The 16,160-nt window shown below is 42.8% G+C and overlaps 1 protein-coding gene across 13 annotated transcripts in view; it reads left to right on the top strand.

Moving 5' to 3' along the window:
• The first annotated feature begins 231 nt into the window (after positions 1-231).
• The window catches only part of ERC2 (ELKS/RAB6-interacting/CAST family member 2), a 923,107-nt gene continuing 907,178 nt past the window's right edge, over positions 232-16,160 (top strand). For 11 of the 13 annotated variants that reach the window (XM_043587678.1, XM_043587676.1, XM_043587677.1 and 8 more), the window contains exon 1: positions 300-435. The gene's annotated coding sequence lies outside the window, so the exon portion shown is untranslated. Of the gene's footprint in view, positions 436-16,160 lie in introns of all 13 variants that reach the window. The other 2 variants (XM_043587674.1, XM_043587670.1) reach the window with 1 other exon arrangement.

The raw sequence follows: 16,160 nt of genomic DNA, 5'->3' as shown, positions 1-16,160 counted from the left end.
ACCCCAGCCACCCAGGGCCAGGCGCTCTCTGCTGCCCCCCGCGGAGGCGCCCGCGTCCCAGCCCCGGCCCCCCCAGCGGCTCCTCGGGAATGCTGGGAATGTGAGTCAGGGCCGCGGCGAGCCGGCGAGCGCGCGGAGCGGCCGGGCGGGGGGCCCGGCGGAGCGCAGCCCTGGCAGCGCTGCGCGAGCGCGCGTCTCGGGACTGCGGCGGGTGCCGCCCCCTCGGCCGTCAGCCCCGCCCGGCCCAGCGCCCGGCCCCGGCTCTCGGAGCCGTGCCCTCCCTCCCCGCCCCGCTCCTCCTCCACCTCCTCCCGCTCCTGCTCGCTCGGGCTCCGGCTCCGGCGCCGGCTCCAGCTCCTCCCGGCCGCCCGGGGCCAGGGCGACGTGAGGTTGTAAAAATCCATGTGGGACGGCCCCGGGGCGAGCATCGGAAAGGTGAGACGTCGACGCCGGGGCCGGGGCCGCTGGGCACCCGGCTCCCTCGGGGCGCCCATGCCGGGCATCCCTCGTGCCGGGTCCCCCTCACTAGTGGGGAGCTGCAATGCGTTATCACGGGGAGCCGAGGGGTGAACCATCCGCCTCCCCCGGGGCTTTCTGGGGCGGGGGAAAGGATGGGGCGGCCTAAGGGCGGATTTGCCTTGATGTAGAAACCCCCGGATTGGAACAAGTGCACGGCTTGCACTGGCGCGCGGGCGCCGCTCGCTCGCCCCGGCGGCTCGGGCCACCTCCTGCAGTCCCTCTCCGGCAGCCACCCTCACTGCCATCGCCTTTCTTTTCTCCAGCTCCCCTCTTTCGCCTGGCTTTCCCCCCCTTGCCTCGAGGGGTGGGGTGTACGCAGGGGCAAGGGTCTGGGGGAACCCCAAGCAGAACAAAGTGGAGAAAGGTGGAGCCCCAGCCCAGGGGGGTGGGGTGCCTGACTGCCTTGGTGGGCTCCGAGGGGAGCGTGTTAAAAAAAAAAAAACAAAACAAAACCCGTGTCAGGGAAAATGAAGCCGGCTTTACTGGGGAGGGGTAGAGGGTGGTGGTGTATGAAAACGAATACGCTGTGAAATTAAACTGAACGGCATTCCTTTCCTCCCCTCCCCGTCTCCGAATTATACAAGACAAGGGTACTTAGAAGGTTGTGCCTTATTTTTTTCTTTCTCCTTTTTTTTTTTTTTTTTTTTTTTTAAATTTCGTCCGAGCGTTTGAAAGATCATCTTAGGACAGTGAAGATTAAGGACTGCTTTGGTGCGGGTTAATAAAACAGCGCTCATAAACTCTCGGATCGACCCGGGCTTATTTATTTTGTACTTAAGGGTCTCTGTTCTCCTTTCCAGAGAGGGAGGGTCTGCTCTGTTATGAGCGGATCGATTTTAGGCGGCTACCTGCCTTTGCTGGATGAAAGGCAATTTACTCCCAGAGTGGTGAATTGTCAGGTCCCTCTGTGATTGACAGTCACACCTGCCACTTATGTGGGCAGAACGGGGACCGGTAAAACCTCAAGAGCCAATCAACGCTCGGGAGAGGAGGGCAGCTCCCACTTGTCATGGTTAGTTTCCTGGTTGGCTTTTTGAATCAGTGGTTTTACTTAACCATTGGTTTCCACCAGGTATGAGGCTCCAGCTGTGAGAGGCAGACAAGCGGGAGGAAAACTCTTCGAAAATGGGCTCAGAAGCAAGTATACTTGACTTGTGTTTGTTTCTTCTCTGCCCCTTCCTCCCCTCACTAGTTGTGGTAGTTGGGGATGCTCAGGCCATTGGCTTCAAAAAGATGAAATGGATCTGTGTAAAAAATAATGCAGTGGTGTTGGGGGGGGGAGTATTGGGGGGTTAGAATTGCCCACCTATTTCTCTAGAATTGCAGACTTCTTTATAAGTGACACCATTTACTGTTGAGCTATCTGGAAAAAGGGTGTGGCACTTTGTCTCCTATGGTCACTCTTGTCCTTGTAAAGTCACATAGTTTTTCGGTATATAGTACTTGGTTCTTGGCTCTATTAATGGATTTGTAAGATATTTTTGAAGCAGACAAGCATGCCTTGTTAGGATAACCACGGATTGAAGGGATTCCGTTAGTTTTTGACAGTGTAACTCAACTTCTGGAAGTGAGGGCTTGCCTTCTTCACTTACAGTTTGGCTGTCAGTTTGGAGGTGGCAGTGGGGTCAAGCCAGATCATTTCTGGAGGGTAGAAGAGTTTGCTTTTAAGGTGAGTTTGCTCCTAAGGTGAGCCATCTTGTCTGTCTGCCTCTGTGCTTTAATAAAAGCCTTGCACAGTTTGGGAGGGTGATGTGTGGATGGTGATGGAAGCATGGTTTCACCAGCAAGATGTTCATGGGTGCAGGGAGTGTGGTCTCAATTCTCTATTAGTGAAAGCCTTATTTTTTTCAGTGCCCTTTTCCTGAATTCACTAGAAAAGTTACTGATCAGAGAGCTGTTACCTTATAGAAGCTGTATCTGGAGGTGACTATAAAGCTGTGCATTCAGTGTTTTGTGAACAGATGGTGAGTCAGAGTATACTGATTAGGGTGGTTATCATGTAGGAGCCAGGTTTGTGAGGGTAGTATTATTACTATTACTATTATTGCTATTGCATATGCTAGCACTTTGTGGAGTATTTTACATACATTATGTTTTTAAAAACTTTCAGAGATCCTATGAGGTAGGTGTTATTATTACCCCCAAATTATAGATAAGGAAGCTAAAAGGAGTTTTGTATCGTGTCACAGTTTAGTGTAAGAGTGATCTCTTCAGCACAGGTTTCTCTGACCCAGAGCCTGTGACCTTGGCTATGGCCTTGAATTCGAATTTGGGTTGTGCTGTCTATGTGTCTGTTCTGAAGTATGGACTCTCCCAGCATACATAGGGCCTGTTCTGTTAAGAGTCCATTGCGATGTTAATGACCTTTGCACTGTCCTATGTGTCTTGCCACTCTGAAGGCTGTCACTTCTTACCAATAGGCAAATTGAGTAACTTCGTGTTTTATATATTTCTGGTAGGTCAACTTTAGCTGAGTGGAAATTGGTTCCAAATGTAATGATGATTATTTAAAAGAAGATAAAACAAAACAAAACCCACACTCTTCTATTTTTATTGATACCTTAAACTTCCAGTTGGAGTTTTGAATAGGTATTGGTTGAATACATGATCTTATTCAGTTGGCTTTTTTTTCCCCCATTTGCTAAGGGATTGAAATTTTATTTTCTCTTTCACTTACAAAGAGACTCATTTTCATTAGTGAGTAAATATAATTGTATTTAAAATTATTCTGTTAAAATAGTTTGGCCTCCTTATTTTATTTTGTTGGAAAGGCCACAATACTTAAGCCTTATCAGCGTCTTCCCATTGGTGAAATTCAATGGTCATGGTTTGCCAAAACAGATACCCTCAAATATGAGTTTAAATGAATGGAATCCATAAATTCACCTCAACAGACAGTCTTTGACTTTGGTGATATTGACTTTGTATAATCTACATTTTTGTTTGTTTTATTACAGACACCCTTAAACGCCTTTTATCAGATAAGAAGTTAACATTTTGGCTGTTATATGGGAGACCTACTTGCCAGTCAACAGTTTAGTTTCAGCAAGGATTATATTATTGCTTGATACTTTGTTGTGACTTTCTTTTAGAAAAATAAACAAATGGAAAATGAAAAAGCACTGATATTAATGGGAATGTAGGTCTCATAAATCTAAAACAGTTGATCCAAAGACAGACATCATTGGATGTACCAAAGACAGATATGCTTCACACTGTTCTTTCTTATGTGAAGAAAAGGAACAAAGTGAATCAACATGTAAGAAATGCTAAAATACATCAATTGATAGAAGTTATATTAGGCAACTTTTGCTCTGTGTCAAAACTTTTTGACTTACAGCAACAGGTATTAATTCTCACACTCCTGAATTTTTAAGTTGACTGTGATTTGGCTGATCTAGGCTGGGCTCTTGGGATGGCTGTCCTGTGGGCTACATGTTGGGTTCTGGTCTGCTCCCCATGTGTTCTTGGGCCCAAGCGGAAGGGATCGCAGCTACTTCAGGCATGCCCCTCTTGTGGCAGGTAACTGGATTTGATAGCCAAGTCAAACTGCACAAGCAAATGTCATTTTCACTAATGACCTTTTTGGACATAGCATGTCACATGGTGAAGATCAACATCCATGGGTAAAAGTAGACTCTGCCCATAGTAGAGGAGGGAATATTTGATGAACTGTAATCTGAACTCCCACAGCTTATAAAAAGTAATGTGTGTTAGAGAATTTTATAATGTTTTTCTTCTTATTCTTAGGGAATACAATCTGCATCCTCTCTGTCCCACAACTAGCTTTATGACATACAAACCTAACGTTTAACTTTTACCATGTTATACATGTAATATACCATGTTTGATTCTAGAGGATTGACTATAAATGTGAGTATGAAATGTACATGAATTACTTAAACTATCAAGGCACTGTTTATTAGAGCCTACTGTGTTCCAAGAGACGAGGCTCAATGGAATAATGAACATAGGAGTTTTGGTCAGATGTGGGTTCCGCCACCATAGAACTTATTATTAGGGGTAGGTGTCAGGAAAGACTTCTTGGATGAAATGGCATTTTCCTGGACCTTGAAGTAGAGATAGTGTTGGAAATACATATAGAGCATATAGATAAGTATATAGTAGAAATGTAAGGAGAACATCTAGATATAATGAGTTATTCCATTTGATCAGAGGGTAAGATAGGTGAGTAATAATAACAACAGTAATTATAATGGTAGTAATTACAGCTCTACCTTTATTGAGCTGTTAACTACTGTGCTTAGCACTTTACCTAAAATGTATAATTTAATACTATGATGGACATTACTGATTGCCTATCCAATATTCATTCTCTCCTTTCTAACTAAAAGAACCTCAATTTTGTTTGAGATGGAAAAATATGCCCATCTCACTCCCCAAGACTCTTTTACAGCCTAGAGTGGCCATGAGACTCAGGTCTTATAATGATGTAAGTGGATGTTGTTGGATGAGGGCTTTCCTAAAAGCTTAGTGAGGAGGACACATGTGGCTAGTATACCGCAACAGCTTTGGCCCCTTTCTGCTTCTTGCTCCTGGGAACATAGGTGCAGTGCCTGAAAGGGCAGCAGCCAACTACCGCAACAAAGATATTAAAAATGGCAGAACCATTTTTAATGGTTCCATGGTTCCATTTTAATGACAGTTCCGTAAAAATGGAACCTGGAGGGGCGCCTGGGTGGCGCAGTCGGTTGAGCGTCCGACTTCAGCCAGGTCAGGATCTCGCGGTCCGGGAGTTCGAGCCCCGCGTCGGGCTCTGGGCTGATGGCTTGGAGCCTGGAGCCTGTTTCCGATTCTGTGTCTCCCTCTCTCTCTGCCCCTCCCCCGTTCATGCTCTGTCTCTCTCTGTCCCAAAAATAAATAAACATTGAAAAAAAAATTAAAAAAAAAAATGGAACCTGGAAGGATCTTGATCTCAATGATGTCATTGAGCCATAGTACCAGCATAGACTGACTTCTCCCATACTTCTTATTGCATGAAACAAATTACCTCCTTACTTGCAAGCCACTATTTGTTGCTTGTAGTCAAACACAATCCTCACTGTTACACACTCTCAAGACACTCTCAAAGTACATGCCATCATACTGTTTTAAGGGTGAGAACATTGACACTCAGATTAAGGAACTTGCAGATCTAGGATTTATTATTATGTTATTTTGACTTCTAGGCCCATCATCTTGCCTTTGGCCTGGCAGGATCAGTACTACAACAGAGATAATGTTGGAAGAGTATTGGAATAATGTTGGAATAAAATTGAGGCAACTGCATTCCAGGTTGAAAAGTTTGAGTTTATTTCATGGGCTAGATAGTATAAGATGATTTGAAAAAGAAAGATTGGGGGTTAGAAGACCATTGAGGCCTAAGTATGTGGCACCCAGTGCTTTAGTGTGAATGAAAGGTGGAGGAAAACTGGGCATGAAGCAAAGCTGGGCACATGAGAAAAGAATGAAATTGAGTGAATACACATCCTAGCTGGCTGTTAACCTGTAGTCTTCTGAGAACAAAATGAAAGTGTCCTGAGGTTAGTATTAACTTCTACTAATGGCTTCACATTTGCCAGCAAATAAGGAATGAGTAATGTAGAGCATTGCTAATGGGATGTGAATCATTATTTAGTGCAGTAGGGTGGGGACTACTTACCGTCCATACCATTTATTGTGTGACATGATTTTGGTGTGGGTCTGGCTCTATTGTGCCAGTTAAAGAGAGCAAAGATGAAGGGTAAGGCCAGAGGGTGGTGCAGCCGTACAACAAATCTATCAATGGACTTATTTCTACATCTGGTAAACATTCTGGAGCTTTCCTGGGGGTGTGGTGGGGTCACTTTAACTTCCTGGGCCTCCTTCCCCCCTCCCCCCCTCTACTTTTTTAATCTGTAAAACAAAGGATTTGGTTTACATTAGTGGTTTTTCTAATGTTTTTCAGCTGTAGAAACTTTTTTTGTGTTTCCTAAATAAAAGCTTATCTGGACCCTCAGTATAGTTATAGAAAAAAATCAGAGTTGCTCTCAAAATTCAGAGTCCAGGTGTTGTTTGAGATGTCTTCATGTTTAGGCCACTGCTCTAAAAAACACCCTCTGAGGTCTAGGATTTGAGAACCTTAGAGCTGTCTAGTTGTTTTATTGGAGCATTCTCTTTAACAAATCCTTTTGTTATTCCACAGCTTGTTGGTCTTAGTATCACCTTTGGTAGAGATTGTTTATGTTCACCCTAGCTACTTTTCTCTCCTTCCAGGTGTATGTTGGAAGTGACTAGTGTCACTTCTATGCTAGAATATTTACTTTCCAGCGTGAGACCGAACAGTGCTTGCTTTCTGCTGTGATAGTTATGGAAGCATGTGTTGAGATGGAGTCTTCATCTGCCTGAGTCCTTTAGTCACTAAATGAGCAACTGGCATTGGACATATAATGAGACCAAGAAATAAACCTTTGTTGTTTTAAGCCATTGAGGTTTTGTGATTGTTTGTTGATGTGGCACTCTTTTTAAAGCATAACCTTTCTGATAGATTATCTTTTAGTACGTGTGCCAAACTTCAAGTATTTTTTTTAAATATATGAAATTTATTGTCAAATTGGTTTCCATGCAACACCCAGTGTTCATCCCAAAAGATGCCCTCTTCAATACCCATCATCCACCCTCCCCTCCCTCCCACCCCCCATCAGCCCTCAGTTTGTTCTCAGTTTTTAAGAGTCTCTTATGCTTTGGCTCTCTCCCACTCTAACCTCTCTTTTTTTTTTTTTTCTTCCCCTCCCCCATGGGTTCCTGTTAAGTTTCTCAGGATCCACGTAAGAGTGAAAGCATATGGTATCTGTCTTTCTCTGTATGGTTTATTTCACTTAGCATCACACTCTCCAGTTCCATCCACATTGCTACAAAGGGCCATATTTCGTTCTTTCTCATTGCCATGTAGTACTCCATTGTGTATATAAACCACAATTTCTTTATCCATTCATCAGTTGATGGACACTTAGGCTCTTTCCATAATTTGGCTATTGTTGAGAGTGCTGCTATCAAGTATTTTCTTTTATACAAGATTTTATTTTAATGTAATCTCTACACATAATGTAGGGCTCGAACCTGGACCCTAAGATCAGGAGTCACATGCTCTACCGACTGAGCCAGCCAGGCACCCCATCATTTAACTGTACTTTTTAAGTGTCTTATGGATCAACCTGAAACCTGGCCAACTTGTCCTTACTTTATGGTTAGGAAAGCAGTGGGCAGACATCTGCGTCAGCTGCCTATGCAAGTCTCCGTACTAATAGATTTCTTGAATTGGAATACTTACGTTTAGTAACATTCTATTTTATGTAAAAAGAAGTCTGAAGATATATTGTGTAGTGCACCTTACTTTTATTTAAAAAAGGCTTTAACTTAATGCCTTGTTATTTTTTTTATTTTTTAACTTTTTTTAGAGTGAGAGAAAGCTAGAGAGTGAACAAGGGAGAGGGGCAGAGGGAGAAAGAAAAAGAATCTTAATCAGCCTTCATGCTCAGTGCAGAGCCTGACGTGGGGCTCGATCCCAGGACCCCGGGATCATTACCTGAGCTGAAATCAAGAGTTGGAGGCTCAGGTGACTGAGCCACCCAGGTGCCCCCTTCCCTGTTGCTTTTTTAGGTAATAGAACCTCAGTGGCTTGGGAAAGAATAATGATTATAAGTTACCATAATAATGGCTACTATTGATTGAATAATCATTCATTGATTTGTGAAATACTCATTGAGCACCTACTATGTGATAGGTACTGGGGGGTATAGAGGTAAACCAGAGATAGTTCTTCATCTGGAGCTCACACTCTAGTTGGGAGTTGTAGCTAAGTTAGCTCTGTTCTGTGAAGGATACCATTCACCAAACATTTATTATGTGCTAGGTGCTTTATATTCCTCATTTCAAACTACCTATAATAGTAGGTATATTATTCCCATTTTGTAGATGAGGAAACTGAGGCTCAAAGAATTTGCTAAGCTCTATGAAGGGAAGAGCTTTTGCCTTTTGCTGTATCCCCAGTGCCTAAAAGAGTCTTTAACACATAGTAGATGCTCAAATAAATATCTGTTGATGGAATAAATGAACAGAAGGATTTGCTCAAAGTTAATGCTGTGGCAGATCTAGAAACTGAACCTGCATCTGCCTGACCCTCAAGGTTCCTAAATTATCGCTTGCCATCGTAGTAGTAGTGTATGGCCCCTTGATTACAGCAGAAACAACCCTGAACCCAGTGTCAGTGCAAAGGCACCAGGAAGAGCCAGGCTGGCTTTCTTTCACTGCTCGGGCTGAGTCCTCTTTGTGATTTGCTATTCACTGTGCCTCAGCTGGGGAAGGTCAAGGCTACAACCACACTGACTTAATTGCTCATATAAATGGTCACCCCTCTCTTGGGCCAGTTCAGCTTCTGCCGTTGTCAGATTGCCTTAGTCCTTGGCTGGCTCTGTTTCCCAGGGTTGTGCCTCAGGTTGTGCTTTTAACTTTTGGGCATTCCTTTTCCACTTCCATCTTTCAGATTTATTGCTTTGAAGTTCCAGGAAATCTCTAGTTGCTGGCACCTAGTGGGCACTCAACAAAATTAAAAAGAGAATGAAGAGAAGTGAAAGAAAGGCAGCCAGCACTTTCAGGAAGGAACTAAGTGATTACTTTTTCTTGGAAGTTAATAGTGAGATTGTGGCCCCAGTGGATGAAAAGTGTGGGTTGGGTCGGAGGGCATCTCTGGGGTACACCTGTGGATGAAAGGCCAGTGACAGTGATCATAGATGCCTTATACAAGCAGCTGTACTTTGCCATGGTTTGTTCTTTAGATTCTACATTTTGCTCACTTGATTCTCTTATATGTGTGCAGTGTGTTTGCACGTGTGCATGTGTGTGCATGCCAGGTCTGTTAGTGTTCCTGTTCCATTTTTTTTCCTTCCCTGCCTTGCAGCTTTCCACCCCTAAAGGTAGTTGTCATTACATGATTTCAGAGTATGAATGAATTGCAGGCAGCAAAGTGCATTCCCTGTAAATGTATTAAGAGCAAACTATTAATTCAAGGCAACTTCTTAGTGACTTAGAAGACGAGAGCTTGAATGGGAATTGAGCAATGTGACTGTTCTGTAGGAATACTCTCGGATCCTTATACAGACTGTCAGAGGCTTTCCACTAAAGCAGCGTGGCTAATTATAATAAGAAAGGGCAGGGTTTTATATGAAAAACTAAACCTAGTTATGCATTGTAGTTACTAGGTCTTATGTAGCAAGTTTCTCTAAAACAAGGTGGGTGTGGTCGAGGTGGGAAGTTCATCCTCTGTGGGTCCAAGGTGACTGAAGTGGGTACAGGGTTTTGGAGTTGCCCTGTTGGTGAACTCTGTTCTGAAGGTGGAGGTTTGAGCTGCTCTGCAAGATGTGTGGTTGGATTGGTGCGATGTTCTCTGGTTATTTTCTTGGTGAACTGGTGGCTGCCAAACTCCTACCAGGATGGCTTTCTTATGCCTAGTTGAAGGCAGTTTAACCATGCTGCCTTCCTTTCAGCCAGCTCCAAGTTAACTGTCATCACCTTGGAGGAGCAAGATTGTGGTTCAAAGGGCAGGATCCTGGGAGCAATGTTGTTGACTCTTTCACGTTTGGCTCTCAGAGGAGGGCTTTTGATGTATCTTCTTTCTTTCCTGTGATGTGTGTGTGTGTGTGTGTGTGTGTGTGTGTGTGTGTGTGTGTGTGTGTGTTCTTTCTGGGTAAAGTTCCCTCCTACCCCTTCTTTGTTTTGCATTTTGGCCCTTTAACCTCTTGTTCCTGGAAGTTCCCCATGGCAGGGTGGGGGTGGGGTGCGGGAAGCAGGAGGTTTGGTTGTGAATGTGTTTGGCATTCTTAGGAGCGTGTTGAAAATAGATCTTGTTTGAGCTGGGTGGATACAAAGGCAGCTGAGTTTCAGTGGCTGCTGTTCATTAGGCTTGTAAGCATGGAACAGTTAGCAGGGGTACACAAGGGAAATTCTTTACCTTTTCTGTTAAGTCCAAGACAAAACTATCTTTTTGTACACAGGCTTCAAATACTCTGACAGGCCACCTTGAATTCAGTAACATGAATACTTGCTTAGAATAACTTCAGAGCAGATCCTTTTGGATATATAGATGTGAGTACTGACCTGTGGGTCAAACAACCTGAGTTCCATTTTTGGCTTTGCCACTACTTTTTTCCTTATTTGGGGATCTCTTGGTATGTGTCAAAATCATCTGGTCTCTTTCCAGATCTAAAATGATATTTTTTTACAATAGTTTTTTTCATGCAAAGAATTAAGTAATTGGCATTTAAAAAAAAATTTTTTTTTCAACGTTTATTTATTTTTGGGACAGAGAGAGACAGAGCATGAACGGGGGAGGGGCAGAGAGAGAGGGAGACACAGAATCGGAAACTGGCTCCAGGCTCTGAGCCATCAGCCCAGAGCCTGACGCGGGGCTTGAACTCCCGGACCGCGAGATGGTGACCTGGCTGAAGTCGGACGCTTAACCGACTGCGCCACCCAGGCGCCCCGTAATTGGCATTTTTTAAATGTTTATTTTTGAGACGGGGGAGGGGCATAGAGAGAGGGAGACGGAGGATCCAAAGTGGGCTCCACGCTAATGGCAAAGTGCCCGATGTAGGGCTTGAACCCACAACCCGTGAGATCATGACCTGAGCCAGAGTTGGACGCTCAACCAACTGAGCCACCTGGTGCCCCAGTAATTGTCATTTTATTAGCTATTTTATCCTGGAAAACAAGAATGGCTAGTGTACTTTCATGATGGACTTTATTAGCAAAGAGTTAAGTGCTTATATTATATATTCAACAAATGTGCGTGTGCTTGCTTCTTGCCAGCCCTCTCCTGGGCACAGGGAATGCAACTGTAAACAGAGCAAGTGATATTTAGGGGCTCTGGGATTGTAGCCTTTAGTGAGGCACTAGACAAATAAGCAGGCTATTGTAATGGGAACTATTATGGGGGAGCACCCAGGGTGTCACGGAGGGCTTAGGAGATTCATGGATGAAGGCTGAAGAGGGCTTCTTGAAGAAGGTGACACCTAGGGTGAGGTGGAGCACTAAGTGGAGTTAGCTGGGGTGCCTTTCGTTTTGATGGTAGAAGGAACAGTCTAGGTCCAAAGATGAGCAAGAGAATAGGAGATTTGGGATTTGGGGAGGTGAAAGTAGACCTGTGGAGCTGGAGATTAGCTTAGCTGGGGATGCTAGATGATGAAAGAGGCCAGACAGAGTGAAGGCATGAAGACCCTGTGATCCATTAAGGAGATGAGGTTCGAACTTAACCATCAAGGGGTTTTATCTCTGACACAACCAAAGATGCTGGATTCTCTTTATTCTTTCATTCTACTTTCATGGCAATAACTACCTGCTTTTGGTGTTTGTGGGAGTATAGGGTTTGAAATTGGCATGAGCAAGTAGTAGAATGACCTGGAAAGCAATAGAAAGATTGTGAATATGGTCTTGGGAATCCTAGCACTGCCCATTATGATTCCATTGACCAAACACAATTTATGCAGTTTTAATACCTTTAAAAGACCACTTTCCAGGTGAAGATGCTCCTGTTCTATAATGGGACTCCACACTGCTTGTTGGCTTTGAGAATCTCTCCAAATGTCATCAGGGACCAAGTTCTTTTCAGTGAGTTTTGAGTAGAGCACAGAGAGTATGGCTCTTGTTTTAAAATCTTTGAACATGTTTACAGTTGGCATTAAACTGACTTGGTTAGGCTAAAAGGAAATTCATAGTATACAGCTTCTGAAAGTGGTGTAAGAAAGTTCACGAACGGAAATGGTGTACTCCCTGAAATGTACAAAACTGAGAGTTATATGCTGGAACCACATTCAATGCCCTATGCATATCAGTTGCCTATGACTTTACTTTCGTATGACTTACACCACTTTGTACTTTAGATGGTAACATTGCTAAAGTTCCTTTCATAACATTAATCTTGACTTCTGTGCTTCAACTTATGAACCAATGTTTTGAGCTATTATAATCATGATCTTAACTCTCAAGAAGTAGTTTTATTTCAGCAGCACTTACCATATTTGTATAGCAGAGTTTGTGTGATTATTTGAATATTTCTGGAATCTTGTCATTATTTTATAAAAAGTAAGTGGAAATGGAAAAATATAGGCAGTAATGTAGGAGAAGTATGAGCCTTATAAACTTAATGTAATTGAGGCAAAGATGGAAACCATTAGACATGCCCAGTATGGATGGTGTTTACCTTCAGTCAGATGCTTTGTACTTAGGTTGGCCACCTGTATATAATTGTGAGAGATAAGAACAAAATTGAAGGCTATGGACATATGAGGTGTTAGAAAAAAGCTTTGGGGGATTATGATAAAGGACAAGATATAATTTGGGATTTTATTATTTATTTGTTTTGGTAACAGAGCTTCCCTTTTTAACATGTAAGTGTAGTCAATTTTTGTTCAGCTTTTAAAAAAGCACATATTCAGAAAGCCATTTTCTACAAAAGTAGGGTATAGAAATTGAATTTCTCATCAGTCTTTTTTTTTTTTAACATTTATTTATTTATTTATTTATTTGAGAGAGAGAGAGAGAGCAGGGAAGGGGCAGAGGGAGAAGGAGAGAGAGAATCTTAAGCAGGCTCCATGCCCAGTGTGGAGCCCAATGACATGGGGCTTGATTTCACGACCCTGAGATCATGACCAGAGCTGAAATCAAGAGTCAGATGTTTAACCGACTGAGCCACCCAGGTGCCCTGAATTTCTCATCAGTTTTATTTATGAGAGTCCACCAGAGTCAGTAACCTATTCCTCTGGTTTGCTAATTGGCACAGTTGATCACTGTGCTAACAAAATTCTCTGTGTATTTTGGCAAGCAAGTAAAGAGAAACCAAAGCAAATAAAATGGTACTTAGCAAAGGATACACTTCAATGGATTTTCTTGATGCTATGGTTTCATTTGGTGCACTAGAGAGCAGAAAAGACTCAATGCATCTTAGTCTTCATCATAAGCCTTAATGATGCTAAGATGGTACATTTGGAGGCAAAGAGAAAGGGTAGAGTTAAGGTTTGTGTATTGTTATCCCCATAGCTCCCTAATTCTCCAGGTCAGGAGGGTATGGTGGTGATCTGTCTGTCTTGGAAAATCTGTTATATCTGGGAGTTTATCTAACTTCCTTTGTGGGCTTACCCCACTTCTAAGCAAAGGCTTGAATTGGATGCAAAATTCTAGTTCCTTTTCATGCCTCTTGTGGCTAAATGGCGAATGATAAATCATGGGAGGTGTTAATTGGGTGGAAGATGGAAAACGATAGCTCTTTGATTTTTAATCTCTTCCTGAAACTGAGAGACTTAGTTTAAAAGGCAGGTGACTATTGGGCTAGAAGTTCACGAAGCTAATAAGTAACTACTATGTGGCAGGCATTTTGCTAAGCATGTTTAAGAATAATCTCATTTAATTTTTACAGTAAGTCCATGATCCAAGTATTATTTCTCATGATGAGGAAGTAAGTGTTTAGAGAAGTTAAGACACTTGCCTTCAGTGGCAAACCCTGAGACAAGTATTCTTGTGAAGGTAATTATTTGCTATCACCAGTAGGTGAACCAGGGTGTGAGGTAGGGAAGAGAAGGCAGATAACAGATGGGACGTTATTCAGGAAGTTACTCCAGTGGTGACTGGAGTTTAATCTCACAAGGAGACTCTGAAAATGGGGTAAAACCCCTCCCTTAGGATGATCTCACATGAGGGTTAAGCGAGCAGGGATGTGTAACCAACCACCAGCTTCTGTCAGTTTTTTTTCTTTTCTTTTTTAAAATATATTTTTATTATTCTTATTTTTTTATTGTGGTAAAACATATGTAGCACACATTTACCATTTCAACCATTTTTAAATGTACAACTTTGTGGTTTTAAGTACATGCACGATGTTGTGAAACCATTACCACCATCCGTCTTCGGAATTTTTGCATCAACCCAAAAGGAAACTCTATACCCACTAAACATTGACTTCCCATTCCCTCCTGCCCCCAGTCTCTTGGCAACCATTATTCTACTTTCTGTCTCTTTGAATTTGACTATCCTAGGTACCTCATGTGAGTGGAATCATATAATATTTGTCCCTTTGTATCTGGCTTAATTCACTTAGTGTTGTATTTTCAAGGCTTATCCTTGATGTAGCATGAATGAGAATTTCATTACTTTTTAAGGATGAATAATATTCCATTGTATTTACATACCACATTTTGTTTATCCATTCATCTGTCAATGGACATTTGGTTTGTTTCTACCTTTTGGATATTGTGAATAATGCTTTGGTGAGCACAGACATATAAACATCTCAACCAGTTGTTTTTGAAGGTGGTTACTTTCCTCGAACTTGTATCTTGCACCCTACAAGAGCAGAGTAGTTTTCCAGGGTTCAAAAGAAGTCTTCAGCAGGGATGCTGATATTGGTGGTGTAAAGTGCTTTGTTCTAAAATGTTCAAGTCAGAGGGCGTCTGGGTGGCTCAGTCAGTTGAGCGCCTGACTTCAGCTCAGGTTATGATCTCACGGTTTGTAGGTTTGGGCCCCATCTCGGGGTCTGTGCTGACAGCTCAGAGCCTGGAGCCTGCTTCGGATTCTGTGTCTCCCTCTCTCTCTCTCTCTCTCTCTCTCTCTCTCTGCCCCTCCCCCACTCGTGCTCTCTCTCTCTCTCTCTCTCTTTCTCTCTCTCAAAAATAAATAAATGCTAAAAAAGTTTAAAATGTTCAAGTCAGAGGGACAGTAGAAGGGTACTTAACAGCATCTATTCATAAGGTTGTTAACACAAGTAAGTGGAGAAGCTGGTATTTGAATCTTGAACTCTTGACTCAAAGCCCATGCTTTTAACTGCTCTGCACTAAGCGGCCTTTAATTACAAGTGTAATAGTACTGGGATACAAAGATGAATGAGACATGGCTATTGCCTTTAAGGATCTATCAGGGTTGAATCATCTGTCTTGTACAAGGCTCACGGAAAGACAGTGGCATCACTTGGTGCAATCTGGAATGCACAGAGCCATTCATTGTAAGATGGAATCACAGATAGCAGGTGCATGGGGCCCCTTTCTTTGACATCCTGTGGTGAGGCATGCTTGGGCCAGGCAAGACTGGGCTCTTCATGGGATTGGGCTCCAGGGCAGGCACTCACACACGTGATAACCATTGATGTGGTGAGTTCTAGCCTACACCCATTGATGTTTCCTGCCCTTCACTTGAGCTGTTTGCATAACTATATTATCTCAGTAGGGTTTATCCCCCTTCAGGCCTCTTCAATGATTGCCTTCCTCTTGATGTCCAAGCATTTGGAGCAGCTATTTGTTAGGAAAGAAATCAGTGCCCAGGAATGATAAAGAGAATACATTTGGGCGCAGTTAAAATGGTTAGTTATGTGTAGCTGTGCCTCAAAAGACATCACTTACAAGTGATTTGCATTTAGAGACCTAAGATGAGACATTTTATCCCTGAAAGAATAACATTACCAGACTGGTATTATGGCAAAAGGAGGAAAGAAGTGAGGGAGATGAATCAGTGAGAAAATGCTCCTCTATATTTTAACCTAAATGTTAAAATTTTGTTTTAGTCCTCCATTTGTGGGATCTGCATGTATTTGTCAGATATTGCTAGGTTATGTTGAGGTAACAACC

The sequence above is a fragment of the Prionailurus bengalensis genome, chromosome A2, assembly GCF_016509475.1.
Source record: "Prionailurus bengalensis isolate Pbe53 chromosome A2, Fcat_Pben_1.1_paternal_pri, whole genome shotgun sequence".
Lineage (NCBI taxonomy): Eukaryota > Metazoa > Chordata > Mammalia > Carnivora > Felidae > Prionailurus > Prionailurus bengalensis.
The sequence above is the reverse complement of the archived record's forward strand: the minus strand, read 5'-3'. Positions and strand labels throughout refer to the sequence as shown.